Here is a 24585-nt window from a genome sequence, read left to right on the forward strand (position 1 = left end):
TCAATCCTACACTCCAACATTTATCTTAATTCCACTTTTAGGATACCAGTCCCATTCGTTCACCCAAATTTTAATTGTACCAAATTTAGTGCCATTTAGTACCCATAAGAACGAATTTCCAAAACTATCTCGATCCTACATTCCAAAAGTAATTTAATTCCAACTTTCAGGATTCCAACTCTATCCGGTCACCCAAATCCAAATTGTACCAAATTTAGTACCATTTAGTACTTTTCGTACACATAAGCATGAATTTCAAAAACTACCCCCATATTTCAATCCTACACTTCAACGGTAATCAAAATTCCAAATTTCAGGTTTTCAGCTCTACCAAATTTAGTACCATTTAGTTCTTCTCGTACACATACATAAGTACGAACTTCCAAAACCATTTCCTTATAATAACACTACTTCCCAAACTTGATTCCCATACCAAATTTCAAGATTCTAGCCTTAATTGTTCAAAATATACAATTGGTACAATATTTAGTAACTTTAGTACATCTTTCTAACTCTCTACCTTTATTCCAAATTTCACAATTCTAGCTCTTCCCGTTTGCCTAATACAAAGGGTACCATATTTAGTACCTTTTAGTACTTTTCGTACCCTTCTAGCTCGAATTTCCAAAAACTCCGCCTTCTCTCACCGCTACACACCAACAGCAACCTACAGTTAAAATTTCAACTTTCTAGCTTCAGCGGTTTCGTATGGGCGATGATATGTCAGTCACTCACTCACTGAACTCTTTTATATATAAAGATAACAGTAAAAGTAGTGAAAATCTGGGTTTCTTACATTTTCAAATTTAAGCGGGCATATCTTCTATTTTCACAATGGATTTCCATTGATCCTTTTTCTTTTTAAAGGGGTGAATAATATCTTTCGATTAAGCTATTATATGTTTAAAAAATCGGTTAATAAATTGCTAAATTATAGTGGTTGATTCTTATCTATACAATTACTTTTGGTTAGAATGGTTTCAGATTTGTATATAGTTTTCATATATATTTTCGACCGAATTCTTTTATTTGATGCACCAAACACGCTATGTTTGTCCACCTCTTTTCTACATTGCATCCACTATAAACGTTACTCGACATTTAAAGTGCATGAGAGACCTCTATTGACCAATAGTAAAACAAATCTTGGTAATTTATTAAATTACGCCTAAAAGTGTGCAACGAGTTTATGAAAGTAAAGTTAAATGTATCTTCTAACTAGAATATTTTCATCTTGTATCTGTAAAATCTACAAGATACGACAAACTTTCATATCAGCAGGAAACAGTACGACCCAGATAACAATACATTACCGGTATTTTCCAACATAATTAATAAATAATGTGAAATTTAAATATTAGTATTAAGTTTAATATAACACAAATTTTTCATTGAGATAATTTCCTTATTTATTTTTTGCATAATAAAATTGTCAAGGGATGCCCCACTGTAATTGTTTTGTCAATGCGTCACGAAACAGCATTTTATGTGGTCTCATTACCCAATGACGATTTCAATCCATCCGTCAGTCAGCAAGTCTCAGTTGTGTAGATAAACTAAAACATTCAACACGGCGTGCGGCGGCATTCGGCAAAGTACGGTGGTTATTTAATACGACAAGCGAGAAAAGAAAAGAAGAAGACTGCTGCTACTATCAGCTGAGCGAATAGCGAAAAGGGGGCCAAAGTACTGAGCGGTTCTGATTTAATGGAAACACAAAACGTGTAAATGATTGTAAACGTTATTCTCAATTACATGTTAATCGTTTTTCGGTGTGTGTGTTTTTGTCGACGGTCAAACTCCTCAAGATCAGCAGCAACAACAAAATACAAAATCTCATTATATGACATTGCGACCTTGCGCTGTCATGCCGAGCAAATAAATGAATACAAAAATAAAAGTTAAAAAAATAGTGATGCCAAAGGTGAAGATTCTTTCTGCCATGGAAAAAAGTGAAAAGTGTTAATTTCCATACCAAGAATTTCGCTGACAGGAAATGAAATGCACGAATTCCAATACAACTGAAATTGGAATGTGCAAAGAAGCATAGAAAGAAGAAGCATTAAAGCAATTCAATTCATGTGCAGAAGATTGATGTGTACATAAAAAACAGAATAGTTCTGCTTTTTTCATTATTCCAAAAGATACAAAATTTCAAATGAGAGAAAGAATAAGAGTGACCGGCCATATCTGAGATAAAAACGTTCTGAGAGATAGGCCAAAAGAAAACAGAAAAACAACGACAACAACAACAACTATTCAGAAAATTTAATAAATAAAACAAACAAATCATTTAAGTGAGTGTGTAGCACGAATATTGAGTTTGAGAAAAAGCGAGAGAGTATAGTTCTCACATACGAAAAAGAGAGGAGATCTCATACAATTAATGATCGCCTGACCGACCAACACAAGGGTGAATAACTCTTCTTAGAATTTTAATTAAATTTTTTTGTTCTTTCCATTGGTTTTTGTTTTTGTAATACATTCACTTATCCATAAATCCAATCAGAATTACCTTGAATTGAAATACATTTTAGCAAATAATAAATCTCCTCCTATACGCTAATTATTTGTTTAATTCAAAGCATTTTTTCACCTCGTTTTGCAATGGATATCAAAGTCTACAATAAAAAACATTATTTGACCCCTCATATTTTATGTGCGTGTGCAAGTGTTACAAAAAAAATAACTTAACCGAACGGCTGTCTACGAAATGTTTGCGCGAAATACAATGCACATGTCTTCGTCTAACAGTGCATTGCAAGGGATTGTACCCAATAACTCCCCCAAGCCAATTCGAAGTTTGGCATTCCTGCGAAATTGGTTCGATTTCGCCAGATAACATTAACTGATACATAATCAGCAGTTTAAATAGGAACCTTTCAAAGCAGTTTTTATTTGTTTTTATTCTTTTAGTTTCGTTTTTAAGTAAACTATTTTTTATTCTTAAAACAAGGTTTAATACAATTCAGAATTGGAAATACCATGTTACTGTCATTCCAGCGTACAAAATATTAACCTATATTGATCATTTTCTGCGTGAAGGTTTTCTAACCATTTCTTTGAACCCGCAATACAGTAGTTTTCGCAAAATTGCAAAATTGCAGACATTTTTCTGCAACTAAGCCAAATATGCAGTTATCTTAAATAAATTTGATAAAAATAGCATATTTGTTTTGCGCAAGAAAAACGAAATTGGGCAGCTAACGCAAAAACGCAGCTAAGCGATAAGTACTGTATCTCTTCCATGGCAGCTACAGTGCTGCTCAAAACATTTGCAACTGGAATGACCAGTTCACTTTTTATATAGGTCTGAGGTAATTTATGGATTTGAAATGTAAATATTTTTGTAGGTTGATTGTTTTTTGGCCCCTTTTTAACGATTTACACTTATTTTACAAAAAAAAAATATACAAAAAAATGCACACTGGTCGATGTTGTGTGGAAACAGCGGCCAAAAATACTTCCAGTACAGATATCGATTTGAAACTTTGGTTGTAGCACCATATGGGCGTAAAAATAACTATGCAGCAAAATGACCGCGACCGGTCCATTTTTGGGTATAGCTCCCATATAACGTACCTCCCAAATTTTATATATTTTGCTAGTTTTCATCACATTTCCCGAACGATTGTGCTGTACTTTGATATTCGGGGTTCTTGGAGGACAAAGAATAATCCTACCAAAATAGTTCCAACTTTAGGGATAGTCCTCTTGTAAAGGTACCTCCCAAAAACAAGTATAAATAAATCAATACCTCCGAAGTTGTACTATTTTAGATTTTCAGTACAAATCATATAATAATCGGTTGCCTTGTATATAAAACACATACATATGTCTACTTTTCTTTCTACACGAAGACTCTAAAAAATTTGATCTAGGAAGTCCACGTCCTCGCTCTTCGGAAAAAGATTTCGATTTTTTTATTTCTTACTAAAGCAGAATCACTTTGGGAAATACAGGAAGAATATTTTTCCAACACTTTTTGTTTTATGCGATGACATTTATTGCAAATTCTGACATTTTTTTACAATTGTAATCCATGGAACTCTCGAATTTAGTCTTTTCCATAATAACAAATTCGTTTTCAATATTGACCATTAGAGTGTCATGCATAAGTTTAGCGTATTGTTGCGCTTTTTGAACACCAAATACCAAATATATAACTTCTACAAATTTCACATTTCCAAGATGAGCCTATAACCAAATTAATATTAAAAAATAAAATTATACAAATTTGATCGCATATAAAGGGTTAAAAAATAAAACTGTAACATTTTAAACACATAAATAAAACAACACCACATAGGCTATGTCACTGGTACAATAAAAAGCAGAACAAATTGCAACGAGGTTACTTTAGTTTTTTGCATCTAACAGGAAAAGTTGCAAAAAGTTGCAGGTCATATTTTGGTTTTAAGAATCTTGAGACCATCAAGATTAATATAAAAGATATACCGTTGGAGGATTCAGGGGGGAATGTAGTTAAAACTCTACTTGAAATTCAATTTTACTTACGAATTAGCACTATTAAAGCCACTGGGAAAACACATATTTTTCATATCATACACAACAACTTAGTATACAAACTACTGCACAAAAAATAAGTTAATATCTTGCTTTTCAATTTTTACACCGAGATTTGCCATTATAAAATGCACACATCTTTGTTTTAATTTGTAGTTTTCACTTAAGATTTGCACTGTACTCACAAAAGAAAGCAACTACTTACATTATCTCCTGTTTGACGCTATTCTCGAAGCGTACCGTTAGAATGAAGAGGTGACAATTATTATTTTTAAAAAGCTTAACCCCTTAAGAGTTAATGGGTACACATTATACTCCAAATAAATTACTTTCGTTTTTTAAATTTTGGCCAATGGCAGCGACCACTGTGCAATGCTCGGACTCACTTTTGGTCCTGCTTAAAACATTTCCAACTGAGAAAATTTGATTCAAAATCTGAAGATATTACTTTTGTTTTGATAATATATTGTGAGTTAAACATAAAGATGTTCAGTTAACTAAGTAAATTAATATATCCTTTGGAAATCTGTTTCTAAGGATAATTTTAAAATACCAAGGTTGAATTCGATATTTAATAGTGTAGAGTCCATTTTAGGGACCCGGAACCTCCTATATGAATTTAGATCACATAAGCCGATAGGATCCGATAAGAACACAAGAAATATTTGCAAAAAATACTAGTTTTACGTGGTTATATATACGTTTAGTGGCGGTATTGTGCGAAAACTCGACATCTATGGTGTGTACGTTGTGCGATTTCGACATATTACATGTCCGGTTAGTTTTTAAATCCAATAAATATATCGACGCCATCCCTACAGTCCCATCTCTGTCTATAAAAATACCTCCAGGTCAATATAAAACACCATCTTCGTTTTGGATCAACTTTTTTGTATAAGGGGACAAATTCGATTATCATTCGACCTGGTAATCAAATAAATTTTTTCAAGTCATATAACTCAAATATTGATTTATGTCGGCGAAAAGTACTAGATTTTACAACTCCAAAAACAATTCCAAAAATTTTTTTGCAAAAAACTCGACTTTCCTATTCCTAGTTCAGTATATTTTATGTTGACTATTTACTTATTAAATATTATAACGGAAAAATGCATGCGAGGTTCAAGGCCGCAATTACGTAGGTATAATATACTATTTTTCAAAAAATTAAAAAATACGTAAAAAAAAGAAAATACCATAAATAAGGAACTAAAAAGGTAACCAGAACTGCTAAGTCCAATTCCTGGACACACTTTGACAGCGTTTGTGTGTACAATTTTTCTGTTTGAAATTCTCTTCAGACAACAAGTCAATAAAATAGAGAAATGAATAACCACTGCCACGACCTTCAAAATTCCGAAAATGGGGACGTATCGTTCTATTGGGGCTATATGAAGGCCTGAACATAAATCGACACATTTTAGGTGGAAAGTTTTTTACGCCCAAGGAAGACTTAATACCAAATATCAGCCGTTTCGAAGGTACCGTTCTAAAGGGCTATATGAAGACTTGGACCTATACCGACAAATTTCAGGTGGAAAGCTTTATATACCCAAGGAAACTTAATACAAAATTTCAGCCGTTTCGGTGGGATATTGAGTCCACAACCTTCAAAATACCGAAAATCGGGAGGTACCGTTCTATTTATCACAATTGTCTTAAGTGTTTCGGACGTTCGTCCAAGTTTTTTTCATGCAAAATTTTTAATTAAATTATCGTTATTTTTACATTTTTCTACAGCAGACGAACTCTAAAAGAAGAAAAGAACAAAAATTTTGGTATTTTGTAAAAAAAAATCCTTAAATATCACAATTACATAGTGTTTCTAAGTGTACGAATATGAATTTTGCCATCCACACAGGCGCCATTTGTACCTAAATAACAGAATAAATTAAAAATTTGTTTTGTTATTTTTTAATCTTTCATCGTTATAATAATCACCATCAATTGTTTCATATTTGCATATAAAATATGGAATTAATAACAATTTTATTAATTTTTGAGGTTTGTACGAATATGAAATTTGCATACTGTATATGATACAGCCCTTTCAAACGCACTGTGTCAAATATTTGAGAAGAATTGCAAAAACAAGTTGAACTGTCACCCAAATTGAAAGAGACGTATGCAAACTAGAAGATAAACAAACATAGATACATTCTTCCAACACACAAACGTAATGTGTAATGCACTAATTGAGTAAGTGGCATGGGGCCACTAAATTTTTTTAGTCACTTGACGACGTGAGTATTTATTTCACGTACATTTTCATTCTTGGTAATATTTGTAATTGATTGTTCTTCATACACAACAAATTTATGACGTCTGGGCATTATTGAGAATGGGAGATGGAACAAAGATAACAACAACACGGCCAGCTGTAAATGCCCGCGTACTTCTTCCAACCCCGCTGACAAATTCATTTTTATATTTTTATTACCTCATAGGAGAAAGGGGGAGAAACTGAAAAGAACATGTGAGAGCACTACTCGCATGATGAGTACAATGACAGCATAAATGTAACGACAACAACAGAAAATAGCCACAACTACTTTGAGATAGTTTTTCAAGTAGCGCGAGTATCGAATATCTGAATATCTCATTTAACATAAAAAAACGAACCGCTCTTCTATGCTCTATGCTCGTTGGCTCTGGCTCCCCATATTTGTATCTTCTTCACATTATGAGTATACAGTTTGTCAGAAAAGTATTTCTACTAAGTGCCAAATTGTACGTTACTTGTTATTCTAAAGAACTTAAAGTAAACTAAACGGACAAAAGTTTCTTATAAATTCTGGGTGTTATAAACAAACGTGGGTAGACATAACTCATCTTCAATTCTTGTTGAATCCTCATTCGTCGAAGGTTACACTAGAGTGGTTTCATTGAAACTTTTATGTATTCTTTGATTGAGTTCTTTCTTCTGTGGGTCAGCGCTTCTTCGAACACATATAAAATCACCTCAAGCACTAAGGTTTCGGTTTCGGCCCACAATAAAAGCGTTTCTAAGAGATGCAAGGACCTAGAATACTCGAGATGGAAACGTTTCAAGAATATCGAGTGGCAAAAAGAATGGTTATAAAACACATTACCACCGGGACTGGAGCTAATGTAGAAACCGATAAATGTTTCGAATTCAGATGTGTCACTCAGAATGAAGTACAGATATAACAGTTTTTGTTGAGTAAAGTCGAATGCTATTACGCAACTAGCAGCAGAGCACAAAACCACCACCATTAGTTTATTTACGCGTGCATAGGATGTAATATCGCTTTTTCTCTGCTGGCTAACAATGGTCTATATGGTATTTTGATTGAATTCATAAGAGTTATTCTTCCTTACTCCCATTGCCAAGTCTAACAATGAGTACCAGCCAATATTAATCCTGTGTTAACTCTCCAAAGTGTTTGAGAAACTGATACAAACACAGATGAGCGAGTATCTTCTTCGTGAGTCTGATTTGTCTGACAGGCAATCTGGCTTTCGTGCAGACCATAGTTGCATTGTGGCACTAATCAGAACCCATAAGAAACGACATAGATGCTAGCAAGGTCAGTTTCCTCATTTGATTGGATCACTTGAAAGCCTTTGCATCCGCGGATCATATAAAAACCCTTTGTATGAAATTACGGCGTTTTTTCAACATCATACACACAGCTACCGAATTAATTATGTCATATCATAGAAATCAGCTTAAATATGTATGCGTGCATTTTAACATCATACCTGAAAACGCTCAACATTCTCTGAAAAGGCAAAGTATATCATAAAACTGAAACTGTCGATTGTATAATAGATTTCCAGCACAGCTCGTTCTTCATACGACGTCGAGATTCACCCACGTCAACAAACAATTCGATACCTTTAACTTGGTCCCATCATCTTGGCCAGCCGGAATACACTCAAAACCATTTATTCGGAATGGATCTGTGGTTTCTCGTCGCCTTCGCTAGTATTGAATACCAACATTTTGGAAAAATACTCTATCTATATCCTGAGCACAATATATCCATATTTTACCAGATTACCTTGCTCATCTCTACAGCAGGATGTGCATTGGCCGAATACATCAGTTTGATATTTCACTCTTTGGTAGAATTGTCGCACTTCATTCTGGCTTCTGTACATCTCGATTTTTATACCTTCCGCCATAAGTAAATTTGTCATTCCGTTTGTAACACATCGAAGTATTCGCCGGAGGCCCTGTAAAGTATATACATTAGGGTTATAACTTTGTTTGTAATTTTTGCAAATATCAAAAAATACCACCGCATAGCCGTGTAGAGCATGAACAACTATTATGAAATACAGTGTCATTTTTTCTCTATCGCGAGAAAAGTTTCCGCACCAAATGCATTGAAGTTTAGTAATGCATTCTTTAATTGTATTTATTATAATCATATATACGCTTTTCGTAATAACTTATTAATAATTTTAATCAAATTAAAATCAATATCAAACCATTCTGGACCAATTTTTTATAAAATCGCGAATTTAATGTATATATTTATTGTATCTATCGGACAAGAGAATATGTGGTCATTTGCAACGAACTTGCGAAAATTACAGACGTTTTTAATATCTTTACCTGTGAGAATCGTATTTCTTTTCTATAAATTATTATTCAAACAAAGCAAATTTAAATTTTTAAATAGAAACAAATTCAAAGGGGCTTTAGTCCATATTTACATTAGGCAATTTTCCTTGCGGCAATTGTCAGTTTGAAGGAGAGAGAGAGGTGAGGCATATGGTAACCCTTTGCCTCTCTACACCCTCTCTCACCAGCAAACTGACAATTGCCGCAAGGAAAATTGCCTAATGTAAATATGGACTTGGTAATCGCACTAATCGTTATCAGGACAATATTCCGCTCATGGTACTGGCGTGGTATTTTTTTGGTTATAGCCCTAATATAATTCATCAGCATAAAATTCTAAGCCAATATAACCATGTCCGTCCGTCGGTCTGTTAAAATCAAGATACAGCTCGCAGTATTAAGATAGAGCAGTATTAAGATAGAGCAGTATTAAGATAGAGCAGTATTAAGATAGAGCAGTATTAAGATAGAGCAGTATTAAGATAGAACATCCTAGAATGTTTGGTATTGAAAACGGGCTACATAGGTTCACGTTTTGATATAGCCCCATATAACGATACCTCCTAATTTTCGGTATTTTGAAGGTTGTGGCCACAATATTCAACCGAAATGGCTGAAAGTCGGCATTTAGTCTTCGTTGTGTGTATAAAACTTTCCCCCTGAAATTTTCCGGTATAGACCCACGTCTTCGTATAGGCTCCATAGAACTGTACCTCCCGATTTTCGGTATTTGAAGGTAGTGACCTCAATATCCAAACGAAATGGCTGAAATTTAGAATTTAGTCTTCATTTGGGGGTATACAACTTTCCACTAGAAATTTGTCGGTATAAGCCCATGTATTCATATAGCCCCTATAGGACGGTACTTACCGATTTTCGGTAGTTTGGAAGTTTCAGCGTCATTATCAAACCGCAGAGGATGACATTTTGAATTTAGTCTTCGGTAGAGTTACAAAAATTTCCTCCAGAAATTTCTCGGTACAGGTCGTTTTTTATACAGCGTTTGTTCCTATTTTCGATATTTTGAATGATTTATACAACCGGAATAACTGAAATTTGGTATTTAGCCTTCTCTAGGGCTACAAAACATAACATGTACAAAACATCTCTTGCAAAAAATAAGACAGTATAGGTCAACGCTTTGGTATAGCTCCCATATAAGGGTACCACCCGATTTAAGATTTTTTGAAGATTTTAATCAAAATTATTCAGCGAATTGGTTGTTAGTTGGAATTTAGTGTTTCCAGAAGATAGAAAATTTTCTCGCAAAACACTATCCACTATCCTGAAAAGATATTTCTCTCGTTTCTCCGATACCTCCCTCGTGCGCTATGCGTTGCTACTGATTGTAGTGTAGCCCTATATGCTGCATTGACATTGCATTGACAATTAAAAAATTTATTTGTAGATTTTCCATTTTTGGGACACAAGACAACCCAACAAACCAACATTACTCGAACAGAACATCATATTTGAATTATAAACTCTTGAGTACCCACTGGAGAATAAACGAAACTTGATTCTGTTGAAAATAATGAATGTGTATGCTAATTATTAGCTTATCCGTATAATTGTAGAATGTATTTATACGAATTGTTTTTCGTAAATTTTATAAAATCATACTGAATGGTATGTTGGGAAACTATCAAAATGTTTGTGTTTCAAAACCTACACAATAACAAAATATGTTTGTAGTTGTATGAGCAGCCCTAATATAGAAGTTCAAATTGCTTATAAAACAATGTCATGACTGTAATGTCCCAATCTAAACTTATATATCTCAAGTACATCCAAGGAAATAATTACAAAAACCAACCTTGTAGAGAATTTTCCCAGCTATAAGATTTTCTCCAAATAGTCCCATTTAGATAAGACCGCGAAGACTGATATTGAAAAATAATAAAGGCGTGAGTTTGTTCTTTTAAAGTTAATCTCGACTCGTCATCTAACTTCATTATTTCGAGTTTTACTAACCTTGGTGCGAGACAGAAATATGTACATCAAACCCAAAATGTTATAGGGTGTACAAAAACTAACACGACACACTGTACAACCTCTCAAACTCAACGAATTCTCTCTTTTTTGTGATAGTGAATGAGAAACCCATTCGCTGCTCACTTTGCAAAAAGTGTGAGATGAGTTCGTAGTGTGTTCTTCTTCAATTCAAACAGTTCAGTTTAGCGGTGGTATTCAACGAAATTTGTACGGTGGTACGGTAGTTTGCTCGTCGTTGCGCGGTCGTCTTCGTAAATAATAATAAAAAATATTTTTTCTTCGACACATTGTAAGAAAATCGGAAAACGAAAGATAAGATATTAAGTGCGGATCATAAAAAAATTGCTAAAAGATTTTGTGGAAGTTCAAAAATAATTTATAAGATCCGTTGTAACAAATACCTACCCTCCACGGAAGACCGGAATTTTACAATACAGTAGGATCTAGATAATTGAAATTTTATTAAGTGAAAAAATATCGATGAAGTGGAGATCGAACAAATGTGCTGAAAATTCATTTTTATTGGGTTCTGTTTCAAAAAAATTATACCCAATTGGAATCAATATTTTTTTTGAAGAACTTCTTGGAAATTTTATTATTACGTGGATTACCACGTTTTTTTTTTTTTGAGTTAATTATGAAGTTTATTTAAAGAAAATAGACTTATGCTTGGTTTACACTTACGAAATCCACTCGGTTTCAACTGTCAATTCCTTTGCGTATACGTCAAATGAAAACTCATCTGAAATCTATTGGATTTCATTTGACGTTTAAGCAATGGAATTGACAGTTGAAATCGAGTGGATTTCGTAAATGTAAACTTACTATTAGGTTTAAATATGAACTTCGACCGACTAGTTCAATTGAACGATCTACTTCGCTATATATTTCAATGGACTCAGGTAGTTTGTATGAACAAACTGAGTATACGTAATATCACACATTAGTTTTTATGACGTTACTCATACGTTTCTGAACTAGGACAGTGAACTATGAAATAGATTGTCCAACTCTACTACAAATGACAATGTTACATTTATCCAAACTCCACTGTACACTATTTTGTCTGTGAGCATTGTTTGTGTCCAATTTTCAAATGTGTTCGCCTCGTGTTTTTTTTCTTATCCAAGAAAGAAAATATACTTACACATGAATCAGTCAGTATTCCTTGCCATAAACTCAATTATCCAATTCGATGATGAGTGCGAATTTCCGGTACAATATTGCTTGACTTTTCTTATTCCGTTTTGTTTGTTCTCCACTTCCCCTAACTAATGGGTTTTTTTATTTCTTCTCTAAAAGAGAGGCAACAATATTTTAGTAAGCTGTAAAATGCAATTGATCTGTACCATAAGAAGTGTTAGCGCATAATTTATACAAGCGCTTGATTAAAATTTAATTTTAATGGCGAACCAAACTCACCAAGTAGAAGTATTTTATAGATTGTCATATTATAAAGGCAGATCTGTGGAAACCGCATTACATGAGGTAAAAAGAACCTCGAACAAGTAAAAAGTATTAGTCGGCTTTGCCGACAGATATATACCCTCTGTCTATGTGAATTGAAATTATGGAAAAGGATCTTATTTTGGAAGTCATATCTTTTCAATAGATTTCGCGCGCAATAGTCATTTCAGAGGATCATCATATAATTTTTGGACCAGTATGCCAGGAAGCATGGACTTGTTCACGGAAAACATAATATCGCTGTAAATAGGACCACAACGAACAGCAGTGGTATACATTTCCAAAGGATCTTCGAACAGGCCCTAAACTGCACTAAGACACAAATGTTGAACTTTTGTGAAGTTAAACTAAATCTGGACAAAATATTTGTAGATCCAAAGTTTGGATTAAATATTGGCGGAAGTACCGGAAGTTGTGGACCGGTATTGCCCATCTTCGAACTGAAACTAAGTTTGGACAAAATATGACGAATTCCAAATTTTTCGAGAGTTATCGTGCTCTCCAGCTACTACATATGCTGAAATAGGAGTTTTTACACCTTTCGTGCTGTTTTCTTAAGAAGTATGGACTTGTCCCTGATGGAGGAAGCGAATGCAAGTTGCTTCAATAGAAATCAAAGTGATTCGATAATAGGTCTTAAAGTGAACTTATCCGAAATTTTGTTGGAGGTACCCGAAGGAGTGGACCGATTGAGTCCATATTGAAACCTCATCTAAGTCTGGTAGAAGTTTCACGATGCGCAAAGTACGTATCAAATTGGTTACTCCCTTCAAGAGTTACCTCGCGCACATTTTATCCGAACAGTTTTGAACTTTTGTGGGGGAGGTACCTGAAGGGATGGACCGATATGGCTTATCTTCGAAGTTAAACTAAGTTTGAACAAAATATTAGGAAGGCCAAATTTTGGAACGAATCGAGATTTGTCTTGCGCTCCAACCACTACACACGGTGTCATAAGGGTTTTTTGAAACTTTCATGCTATTTTCTCAGGAAGTACGGACATGCCCCTGATGAAACTTATACCGTCGTATGAGGAGCAGTGAATACAGGTTGTTGCAACAAACATCAAAGCGATTCAAGAGTAGGTCCTGAGCTGAACTTTTCCGAAATTTTGTGTGGGAGGTACCCGAAGGAGTGAACCTATTGAGTTCATATTCGAACCTCTAAGTCTGCTAGAATTTATACGATTCGCAAAGTACGAACCAAATCGGTTACTCTCTTCAAGAGTTATCATGCGCACAAATTTTCCGAACATTTTCGAACTTTTGTGGTGGAGATACCGGAAGGAGTGAACCGATATAACCCATCTTCGAACTTAAATTAAGTTTCGACAAAATATTACGAAAGCCAGATTGTGGACCGAATCGGTTGTTCCGTTCGAAAGTTATCGTGCGCTCCAGCCAGACAGACGGACGGACATGGCTAAATCAACTCCAAATTGTCTGAAAAGGATTTCGTCCAAACATACTTGGGGTCTAAAACCATTATTTCGATGAGGCACATTTTGCGCGTATGAAAGTGTATATACCCTCGTTAGCATAAATGCTGAGGGTATAAAAAGAATACACTTTCAGCAACGTCAGCACTGAAACGCTAAAGCAATCCTTATACGAATTTCAGGTTAACCGATCCATGAGGAACTGGATAAATCATATGCTAAAGAATAAGTATCAATAAGAGACAAAGTTGGTCAAAGAACGCCCAGTGTGAATTACTACAATAAATAGTCTATTCAGAACCTCAAACGAATAATGATTTTAACCAGTCTGTTTTGCCTACTAAATTATAGTACTTCTGAGGTGAAAGAAGCCCCGAAACGACTCTCCAGTTCTCCTAAATTGTATAATAAACACTTTAACCACCTCAACTTGCCCCCATCGCTACACAAAAGAATTTTTCAAAAAATACATAAATTATTTTTCATTCGATTTTACTCTTCGAGTAAACTCTTACTCTATTTCGAGCATTTTCACTCCCACTTTTATTTTGAAACCAGGAGTACTCGCGAATGCTCCCAAGTAAACCAAAAGAGTGGGGAGAAAACTAGTACTCTTCGAGTACTCCCAAACGCAAGTACTTTTCGCTCGCGAGTAAAAAGGGACAAATCGGAGCTCGGAGTAATTTCGATCGATATTTTCAGTTTTTGGATTACGGCATCCGTTACACTTTCGAGTGGAATCTTGCGAGTTTTTGCCCGCCACACATTTGCTGTCGAATTGATTATTTTTGTGGCATAAAACGAACTTTAATGGACAATTTTGCAATAAAAGTAATAAAAATCACATACTAATGACTTTTTCCAATAAAATTTGCAAGAAAAATTGACAAAAAGGGACTGTTCCTTAAAAACTAAAAATATTTTTCCCATGAAATTTATTTCGGGTTCATAAAGGTAGAAACACAATGAAATGCGCCGCTTTATCACGCTCAGTTTCATGTAAAAGACTAAAGGCAAAGTACTACCTAATTCAAATTAATTAGACAGCATTTGAATTAGGTAGTACTTAGCCTTTAATCTTTGACAATAAACTGAGCGTGAAAAAAACGGCGTATTTCATTCTGTTCGCACTTTAAATCTTTCGAAGAAATTTTCTCTCCGCTCCAATTTATTTCTGCCTCTTTTCCAACAAGATGTTAAATAGATCACACTATAGACTGTCCACAGTGGCTGAAACCTCGTTTGGTATTAAAAGTCCCGAATAAGTTATTTTTCCTAATTTAACGGCTGATATCGTGTCAGTCAATGGCTTGGAACATATTTGACGAATAGGTGGTATGTGTCGATATGTTTCTCATGAGTCTACTATAGGATTTGGCGTAGAGTATAGATTTAGTCTATTGTAGATTTCCCCGAGTCTATAATCGCATTGGTATTCTATTCTAGTTCATTAAGCTTATCGTGGCCTTGGATTTGTATTTTGAGATATCCGAAATTTGGATTGGACGCATTTCTTTTCTAATAGGGGACAAATTGTATGTCTGTTAGGCCAATAATAGTCACATATCTATTATTTTGATTTAAAGCTATGCCCAGGACAAGACATTCTTTCATCTCAGACAAGACTAATTTTGAATAATAAGGTACTGAGCTTAGTAATTAAGTTTTGACCAAAAATTACGTATTTTTATGTGTGTTCCAAAAATAATGAAAAATCTTTCTCTCTGTGTCTCTCTCTCAACTTGTTCGTTATAATATAATTCTCCGACCAAACAAAAGAACTAAATTCTATCTGCTACCAATGTGTTAATTTACTTCAAAGTGCTAAAATAAGTGTTAATTACTACTAATTTCAAGCGGTTTGGTTCTAAACTCAATAGCATGTTTTTCAATGAAAATTTGTTCAGTAAAAATTTACAGCCAGTTTCTGTATGTCGAAAGAAGAATGTGTGCGAATGAAACGCGTCCAAACTCTTGTGCGTTTTTTAATGTTTTTTTTTTGTTTTGAAGAAAAAGAAAATGTAAAATTATTTCGAAAACTAAAGTTTGGGCGTGTTTCATTCGCACACATTCTTCTTTCGACATACAGAAACAGACTGTTAATGTGTGTTTTCAGTAATCCTGTGATTTTTTTAAAAAATTGTTAAAGCAAAAAAGGAAAGGAAAACAAAATTAAGAAAACGCTTTGTTTTTACAGTGTTTTTTTTTTTTGTAATTATTCATAATCGAAACAGAGACGGCAGCCTTAAATCGGTCAACATCAAATGTAAACTTGTGGCATATTATAAACTGGAGTAGCAACAACAACAACAGCAGCAGCATAACGGATATTAGCAATTAGAAATAATAAAAGTGGTAAGTAACTAATTTATAAAATTATTATTTCTTAATGACAAGTGTGAACTTATCTTATATTTAGCTAAAGCTAAAACTAAAACTTATATTGTAGTTAAGAGTGCGTTAAGTTCGACTGTGCCGAACTTCCCCCCTCCACCATGAACTGAACTCATATGGAATAATTAATATTCTTTCTGTTACGAAAGTACCAATGCACAGTGGTTTCACCATTGGTCAAAATTAAAAAAGAATGTAAAATTTTTGGTACAAAGTCTAGCAATTTTGACAGCTATGACTTGGACCTTTTTAAAAATATATTAGTTTTTGTTTCATTCGAATGCGTTCTCCTTAAGAACAGCTCCAAAAGTCGAAACATTTGACTAATATTTTTTGTAGTGAATACAACTTACAATTTAAGTGCAAGTAAATATATTCAAAATATCGCAAAACTAATACGTATTGCAAAATATTATATTGGATTTTGAAGGAGGAGGAAATAGCTTAATTTAAAAAAAATAGCGCACGCAAAAAAACGGCCTCTCTAACATATGTCCCAAACATATTTTGCAGCAAACATATATATGTTTGCAACAGTCCCAAACATAATATATGTTTGGGTCTGCAAACAAATATATGTTTGGGTGGAAACAAATATATGTTTGGGTGCAAACACTATGTTTGGGTGCAAAGATATTTATGTTTGGGTGCAAACAAAGATATGTTTGGGTGCAAACATTTTATATGTTTGGGTGCAAAAAAATACAAAAGGCAAAAAAACAAACACATGTACCAGTGGACGCTTACTGAGAGCAAGGGAGCGTAAAATTCAATGTAAAACACTTTAATATGTGTGCTCACTTGCTTTCAGTAAGAACTCACTGGCTATCTCTATAGTATACATACAAATGTTGTGGTTTTTTATTGAAAGGCAAAAGAACAACAAACACATAGGTACATACAAAATTCTAAAGAAATACATAACACACTTTAATAAAAGAAAAACTGATTGAAATAATTTGTAAATAGTCACACTTTTAAAAAGAAAAAATATTTAGAAACGTAGTTGAACGCTTCTCCTTAGTTGTGAAATAAAACAAATTGTCCTCATAGTTGAAATCATCAGCGGGGAATCGGCATCTAGAATCAAATGATTATGTAATGTAATAAATAAATATGGATATGCCATATTTCAAATATACATAAGTATGTATGTAATTACCAATATTAAATGCGAGTTCTTCCTTGTCCAATAAAATATTTCCATTCACCTTTTTGATTCAATTATAAAATTTCCAATTATAAAATGTATTGGGCATTTAATTTACTAAAAAGCACAATTTCTTTAAGAAAACACAAAACACTGATTTATTCACTCACTTTACCGTCTTGACTCTACAAAGTCAACTAAAACACTGAAGAAAGAAAAAATATATAATTCATATCATTTCTTGTTTTCTTCTTCGCCAGCTAAGTTGTTTAACAACAACAAAACAAGAAACACACGAGTTTGACGCATACATGCCACCAAAGCCCCCTTCTTCGCTTCTACGTCTGCTATTATACAATACACACAACTCTTTATTATAAAACAGCATTCCACAGCCGCGAGAGCACTGTTATTACTCTCGTTGACAAACATCCTCTCTCCACCCATGAAAAAAATGTTCTAAAATAAAAAATATGTTTTACCCAAACATATCAAATTGAGATATGTTACAAAATGTTGCAAACATATATTTGTTTGGACCCAAACATATTATGTTTGGATCCAAACATATATGTGTTTGCAACCGGTCCCAAACATATATTTGTTTGGATCCAAACATATTTCTAACATAAATTTTTCTGCGTGCGTTTATCTAATTGTGGAATTCCAGTTAGCTGTATGTTTTCTTAGTGTATTTTTAATGCCAATTCGTTTTTATACCCTCCACCATACGAGCGTCCCTAAAAAACCTTCTGGCCTAGCCAACACGCCGAGTCTCCAGGCGTCATCTGACATTTCTTTGAAAAGTTTAACGGTTTTTAGCCTAAGTGTACTCAGGACAGTTTAACATACGACCATGTGTTGTGTTGTTTACAGTGACTTAAAAAAATCACTTTGCTTAAAAAATTTAGTTTACTGGTGAACATTTTCGTCCGATAATGTTTCACAACTTTCGACGTGGATAATCACGGCAATTGTGGATTGATCAAATTAAATCTTTGTATGTCGATAAAGGACCATCCTATAGCATTATGAAAAACTGGTTTAATGAATTCAATCGTGGCCGACACTCCCCAAAAAAAACGATGTTCGTGAGGGTGTTCCAAAAACGGTCGTTGTGCCAGACAAAATTAAGCCGTGTGTGAACGGATGATGTAAGATCGCCATGTACAGTGAGGTAGAGGCACCTTGGGGATTTATTCCACCAACTAACATTTGATATTGCATGAACGCTTGGATCCCGTGTTGGTCGGTGCAAGAAATTTCGAAAAAAAATACACGGTGCTTCAAAGATGGTACTTCAAAAGTCGTTTATAAGTTGGATCCAGGTGACGAATCATGCAACTATGCGTATGAGCCCGAAAAATCGCAGCAATCGCCACTAGATGCTGTAAAAGCGTTCAAAAACCATGTTTTGGAGGTGTCTCAATCAAGCCACAGTAAACAACCCAACACATGGTCGTATGTCGAACTGTCCTGAGTACCCTTAGGCTAAAAACTGTCAAAATTTCCAAATAAAATGTCAAATGACGTCTGGCGACACTGCGTGTTGCTTACGCTAGAAGGTTTTTTAGTGGCACTCGTATATATATTCTTAATCAGGGTAAAATTCTAAGTCGATACAGCAATGTCCGTCTGTCCGTCCGTCTGTTGAAATAAAGATTCAGCTCGCAATTTTAAAGATAGAGCTTTGTAATTTGGTATAGAAGTTTCTATTACTCCTAGGATGTTTGGTATTGTAAATAGGCTTTATCGTTCCGCGTTTTAATATAGCTCGCATAGAATGGTACCACCCGATTTTCGGTATTTAGAAGGTTTTAGCCTCATTTTCACACCGAAATGGCTAAAATTTGGTACTTAGTCTTCGATGGGTGTATTAAACTTTTATCCAGAAATTTATCCGTATAGATCTACGCCTTCATATGGCCTCCATAGAACGGTACCTCCCGATTTGGGGCATTTTTAAGGTTTTGGCCTCAACATTAAACCGAAATGGCTCAAATTTGGTATTTAGTGTTTGTTTGGGGTATACAACTTTCCCCCAGAAATTTCTCGGTACATGTCCACGCCTTAATATAGCCCCCATAGAACTGTAGCTTCCGAGTTCGGTACTTTGAAGGTTGTGGCCTCAATATTCCACCGAAATGGCTGAAATTTGGTATTTAGTCTTCGTTGGGGATATTCAACTTTCACCTCTAAATTTGTTTATAGAAAGGTACCTCCGGATTATCGGTATTTTGCGGGTTGTGGCCACAATAACGCACCGAACTTTGGTATTTAGTCTTTATTGGGGGTATAGTGCTTTCCATATGAAATTTGTAGAACGGTACCTCCCGATTTTCGGTATTTTGAAGTTTGTGGCCCCAACAACGCACCGAAATGGCTGAAATTTGGTATTTACGTTGGAGGAAATTCGTCGGCATCAATATTCCAACGAAATGGCTGAAATTTGGTATTTATTCTTCGTTGAGGCTATTTAAGTATCCCCTTTAAATTTGTCGGTATAGGTCGACGCCTTCATATAGCCTTCATAGAACAGTACCTCCCAGTATAGGGTATTTTGAAGGATATGGCCTCAATATTCCACCGAAATGGCTGACATTTTGTATATAGTGTTTGTTGGGGGCATACAACTTTCCCATAGAAATATGTCGGTACAGGTCCACGCCTTCATGTAGCCCCATAGAACGGCACCCCACGATTTTCGGTATTTTGAAGTTTGTGGCCCCAACAACCCACCGAAATATCTTAAATTTGGTATTTACGTTGGAGGAAATTCGTCGGAATAGGTACACTCCCGATTTTCGTAATTCTGAAGGTTGTGACGTCAATATCCCACCGAAATGACTGAAATGTTTTATTTAGTCTTCCATGGGGGTTATAAAATATTCCAAAAGAGAGTTATCATTATAGGTCCACTTCTTCCTTCATCCACCCTAGAAGCGTACCTCTTGATTTTCGGTATTTTGAAGGTTTTAGGCACATTATCTTACCGAAATATCGGAAATTTGGTATTTAGTCTTCTTTCCGTCAGAAATTTGTCGGCATAGATCGACATAGTGATGTAGCCCCCGTAGGACGGTACCTCCCGAATTTCGATATTTTGAAGGATAAGCACATTGTTTTACCGAAATTGCTGAAATTTGGTATTTAGTCTTCTTCATAATCGAAACAAAACTAATTGTTCCACTTTACTTCAATGCAACTCGTGGTGGAAGGTATAGCAAGTTCGGCCCGGCCGAACTTAAAGCCGTTCTTACTTGTTATACATAAATTTGACCTAACGTTTTAGTCATGATGCCCGCAATGCTCACAATATTACGTTGAGTAGTTTTTTGACCACTGGGAACCTCAAATGTCAAATTACATGTAGTTCGGTCTAAAATGTAGCTACTATCTTCCAAATACCTAAAATCGAAAGGCTATGGGGTGCCTATACCTAAACATGGACCTATGTTCACAATTTTTGTTGAAGAAGTTTTGCCAAATTATAGCTAATTCGGTTTAAAAATGTTGCAAAAAACGTCAAAATACCCGAAATTTGGCAGTACTGTTTATGGGAGCTATTCCAAACCGTGGGCCTATGTCCATTTACTGGTAAAGTCACTAATATTACAGTGCCCGGTAAAGACTCAGTCATTAACCTGATTTCAGATTTGCTCAAAATTAAGAGTGAATTTGTTCTGTTGGTTGATAAAGTTGATCAGATCGGTTCAGATTGGATGCCAAAGGATTTGGTGGCTTTAATAGTCACCGGTTCAAAGATATCAACATCCAGACTTTTTATTAACTCTACAGCTTTCATGATGGCGAAGATTTCAGCTTGGAAGACACTACAATCCTTGTCCAACTTGTATGAGTATTCAAGACCTAGCATTTCACAGTAGACCTTTTTCCATCTTATAACTGTGTATACAAAAGTCCAGACCGTTCAGAGGAGGATAACTTTGGGTTCAGTCATTTCTACTTGGAATAACGACATCTATATCTTCAAATCTCAAGACTAGTGATATATAATCGATAAATTTCTCACGACGGTCTACTTTGAGGCCTGCTTCTAGTTCCTTTAGTATAACTTCATGCCAGGATTTTCAGCATTGCATTCAGAGCTGCCCTTTGCACCTTGTCTATTTTGCTGGATGTCTGGATTTCTGGTGTACCACCAGACATGAAATCCATAGTGCTATATATCCAGTATATAATCGATGGGTTCAGTACCCAGCTTTTTCCGATCGATCTTGCAGGAATAGAATGCGATTAATCCTTTCTTCGTCCGTTCCTCAAAGTAGTAGTACTACGTCCCCCGCTTTAGTGCCCTGATTATCCAATTATGTCAGTATTTTGTTGATCACAAGCAACCAGAATAACGGTGAGAGCACTCCCACCTGAGGTTAAACTCTAGTTTTCAGAATGATCGTCTCTCCTGTGTTAATCGAGTATCAAAAAAAGCGGCCAGAGAAAAGTTTGAATTTTTCTATGTACCTCTCATTTTAACCCACTACCTCATGAAGAGCTGTTTCTACAAATTTACCTTTAATATAGGCATGTTGCTCAAGAGGCTGTATCCACATGACTCATAATCTCTAGGTCTATCAATCTTTCTAGTGTCTTGAGAAGAAAGGAGTTCGCCAAGATCCTTGTTCCACCACACCGGTTGGGATTTCTTACTAGTGTATATAAGTGGACAGGCATCCTTATGACAGCGAAGAAAACGTCAGTCAGGTTGTCCACAGTTTTTACATGTTTCCATATTTCCAAAAGACGTCAGCTGAGAGTTTGACAGTTTTGTGTACCAATTCGTTATTCTCGGGTTTCTATGAGGAATTTGATAAAAAATAATGTCGAATATTGACTCACACCTGCTGTTGATTTTCTTGCTACCCCATTGAAAATAGTGGACATTTTCGTCGCGTCCTAAGACCACGTTACATACACCAAACATCTCATTCAGCAACCTGCGGGTCCGGGTCCTTAAAAAGCTTGTAAAGTGAGGACTAGTGTGTGGCCTTCCTCGTACCATGCTCCAGTCTGACCGTGAACATCACTGTAATTAGATAGAAATATTAAATTTAAGCTACCGAAAAGTCCTCACTTTGTCCGCCAAGGACGAAGCGAAGTTGGCATTGCTTAGTCCAGAAACCATATTCTTGTAGATATATGGTTCCTGAACTAAGGCAATAGTTACCTTTGAATTCGTAGCAGCTTTGCAATGGTACAGATTAATCTGCAGGACACACAGTGATTTTCGCTTCCCTACTCTTACTTAGTTTCGTGAGTTTGGTTCAGCCGGAACCGAATCCATTCCAAACCGAAATTTAGTTTTCCCTCACGCTTTCTCAGATAACACTTCCCCTATGGAGTCCACAGCCACCCTAATGTCAATACCTTCATCCTCCTTACGCGGGGGTTAGACCATTGATGGTCCAACCAAATGTAAGGAAATCTGGATTTTGAATTTGCAGCATTTTCACCATGAGCTCCTTTTCGACCGTATGTGGGGGAACCCATGCTGGAAACACCTTTCTCAGAAATGGAGACCACAGCAAGATTAGCCCCTTCCCAAAGTTCACCAAGGCCATTAACTGACTCAACGAGAAAATCTTCCGATTTATTTTTATGGCACCTAGTGTCGATTCTACCATCGGGGTCAGCTCTGTCGGTGATAGCCACTCGAAAGTCGGCAGCGGGCATCATTGGAGTCGATCTGGTGTATGGCTTATTGCGCACTTGACCATGTGCCTTGATGGTCGCTTTTACCTTCTCGTTACTGCGCTTTTTTCTCCTGGCCTTTTGAACAGTGGCAGCTACGTAGAAGGTCGATTGACTTACTAGCTGAGAAGTGATCGTCATCTCGGACGAGCGCCTTCTGAATATCTGACCCGTTTCACATTTTTATGCTATGAAGCTTTGTCCATCTTCTCAGAAAATTACGGTTTCTCAGTCGGTCCAACAACCTTGACGTTCTTGCAGCCTGTGGAGGTTTTTGGATCCGTTTTCCTCCGCTTTGACCTTGCCTTCCGGGTTTGGGGTTGAGCTTAGTGTAACCCCTTTCGCCAAATGTTCGCGGGGGGTAGACTCTTTAGCATTCCTCATTCCCTTCTTCTTGCATTTTGCTCTCGTCTACCCAGCCCATCATCAGTTAGAGTCAAGTTGAGAGACATGTCCTCCGGTGATATGTCTCGATTCTGTTCTTCTGGAACAAGTCTGTCCACTTGGTCGAGGAGTATCATTGTAGTTGTTTATTTTAGGAGAACTACCCGCAGAGTGCAGAGAAGAGATGAGCAGACATCTATTAGAGGTTACATCTATAACCCTCCTCTAACCCCAGAATAATGAAGATCCAGAAGATCCCCAAGGTTGAAGGGTAATGTTGGATCATGTCTGCCGAAAGGTTACTTTCAGACAGTTCTAATTCAACATGCCGCAAAACCCCGTTCCCATTCACCACCCCGGAAGTCACGCCCAGTAAGAGAATGGCATCTCCCTTGGGAAAACCCCTTCCAAAATTCCTTCCGTTTAATTAACGAATATATTATCGTCTTCTATTGGTAAAAACCTACAACAAATGTTTCCCACATTACGACCGCCTCTAATAAACCCCACTGCTGGGTATATAGTCAAACAATGTTGTTTTCCTTATCTCATTCACTAAAATGGAAAATACATACAATCTCTTTTTTAGTTGGAAGAGATAATGTTGGGGGCTATATATAATTTTAAGTGCGGACGATTTGTAGTTGGACACACGAGTCGGTAGTATCATAGTCATCGGTGTGGAGTTTCATATCGGTGGTAGGCATTGTGTTCTCGAATACAAAAAAAAATCACAACAAATATTTGTAAATAATTGTATGTGGAACTCAGCATATTTGGAAAGGTTATTCAACTTTTGTAATTCTAGTCAAAATTGTGGTTTTTATGTTGTTGTATTTACCTACAAAATTGCACATACATACGTATGTATGTCTATTGGGCTTAAGGAACAACAATTGTAGTAAAATAATAAAAGAATTTAAA

At 35.6% G+C, this 24585-nt stretch overlaps 1 protein-coding gene across 13 annotated transcripts in view; it reads left to right on the forward strand.

Annotated features, from left to right (window-relative positions):
- The first annotated feature begins 1449 nt into the window (after positions 1-1449).
- The window catches only part of Chsy (Chondroitin sulfate synthase), a 68885-nt gene continuing 45749 nt past the window's right edge, over positions 1450-24585 (forward strand). Inside the window, exons 1-2 of one of the 13 annotated variants that reach the window (XM_073973299.1) lie at positions 1450-2413; positions 16141-16379. The gene's annotated coding sequence lies outside the window, so the exon portion shown is untranslated. Of the gene's footprint in view, positions 2414-11263; positions 11556-16140; positions 16380-24585 lie in introns of those variants that run through there. The other 12 variants (XM_073973303.1, XM_073973310.1, XM_073973300.1 and 9 more) reach the window with 12 other exon arrangements.

Source organism: Musca autumnalis, unplaced genomic scaffold (genome assembly GCF_047663935.1).
Source record: "Musca autumnalis isolate F117 unplaced genomic scaffold, ASM4766393v1 scaffold_3, whole genome shotgun sequence".
Lineage (NCBI taxonomy): Eukaryota > Metazoa > Arthropoda > Insecta > Diptera > Muscidae > Musca > Musca autumnalis.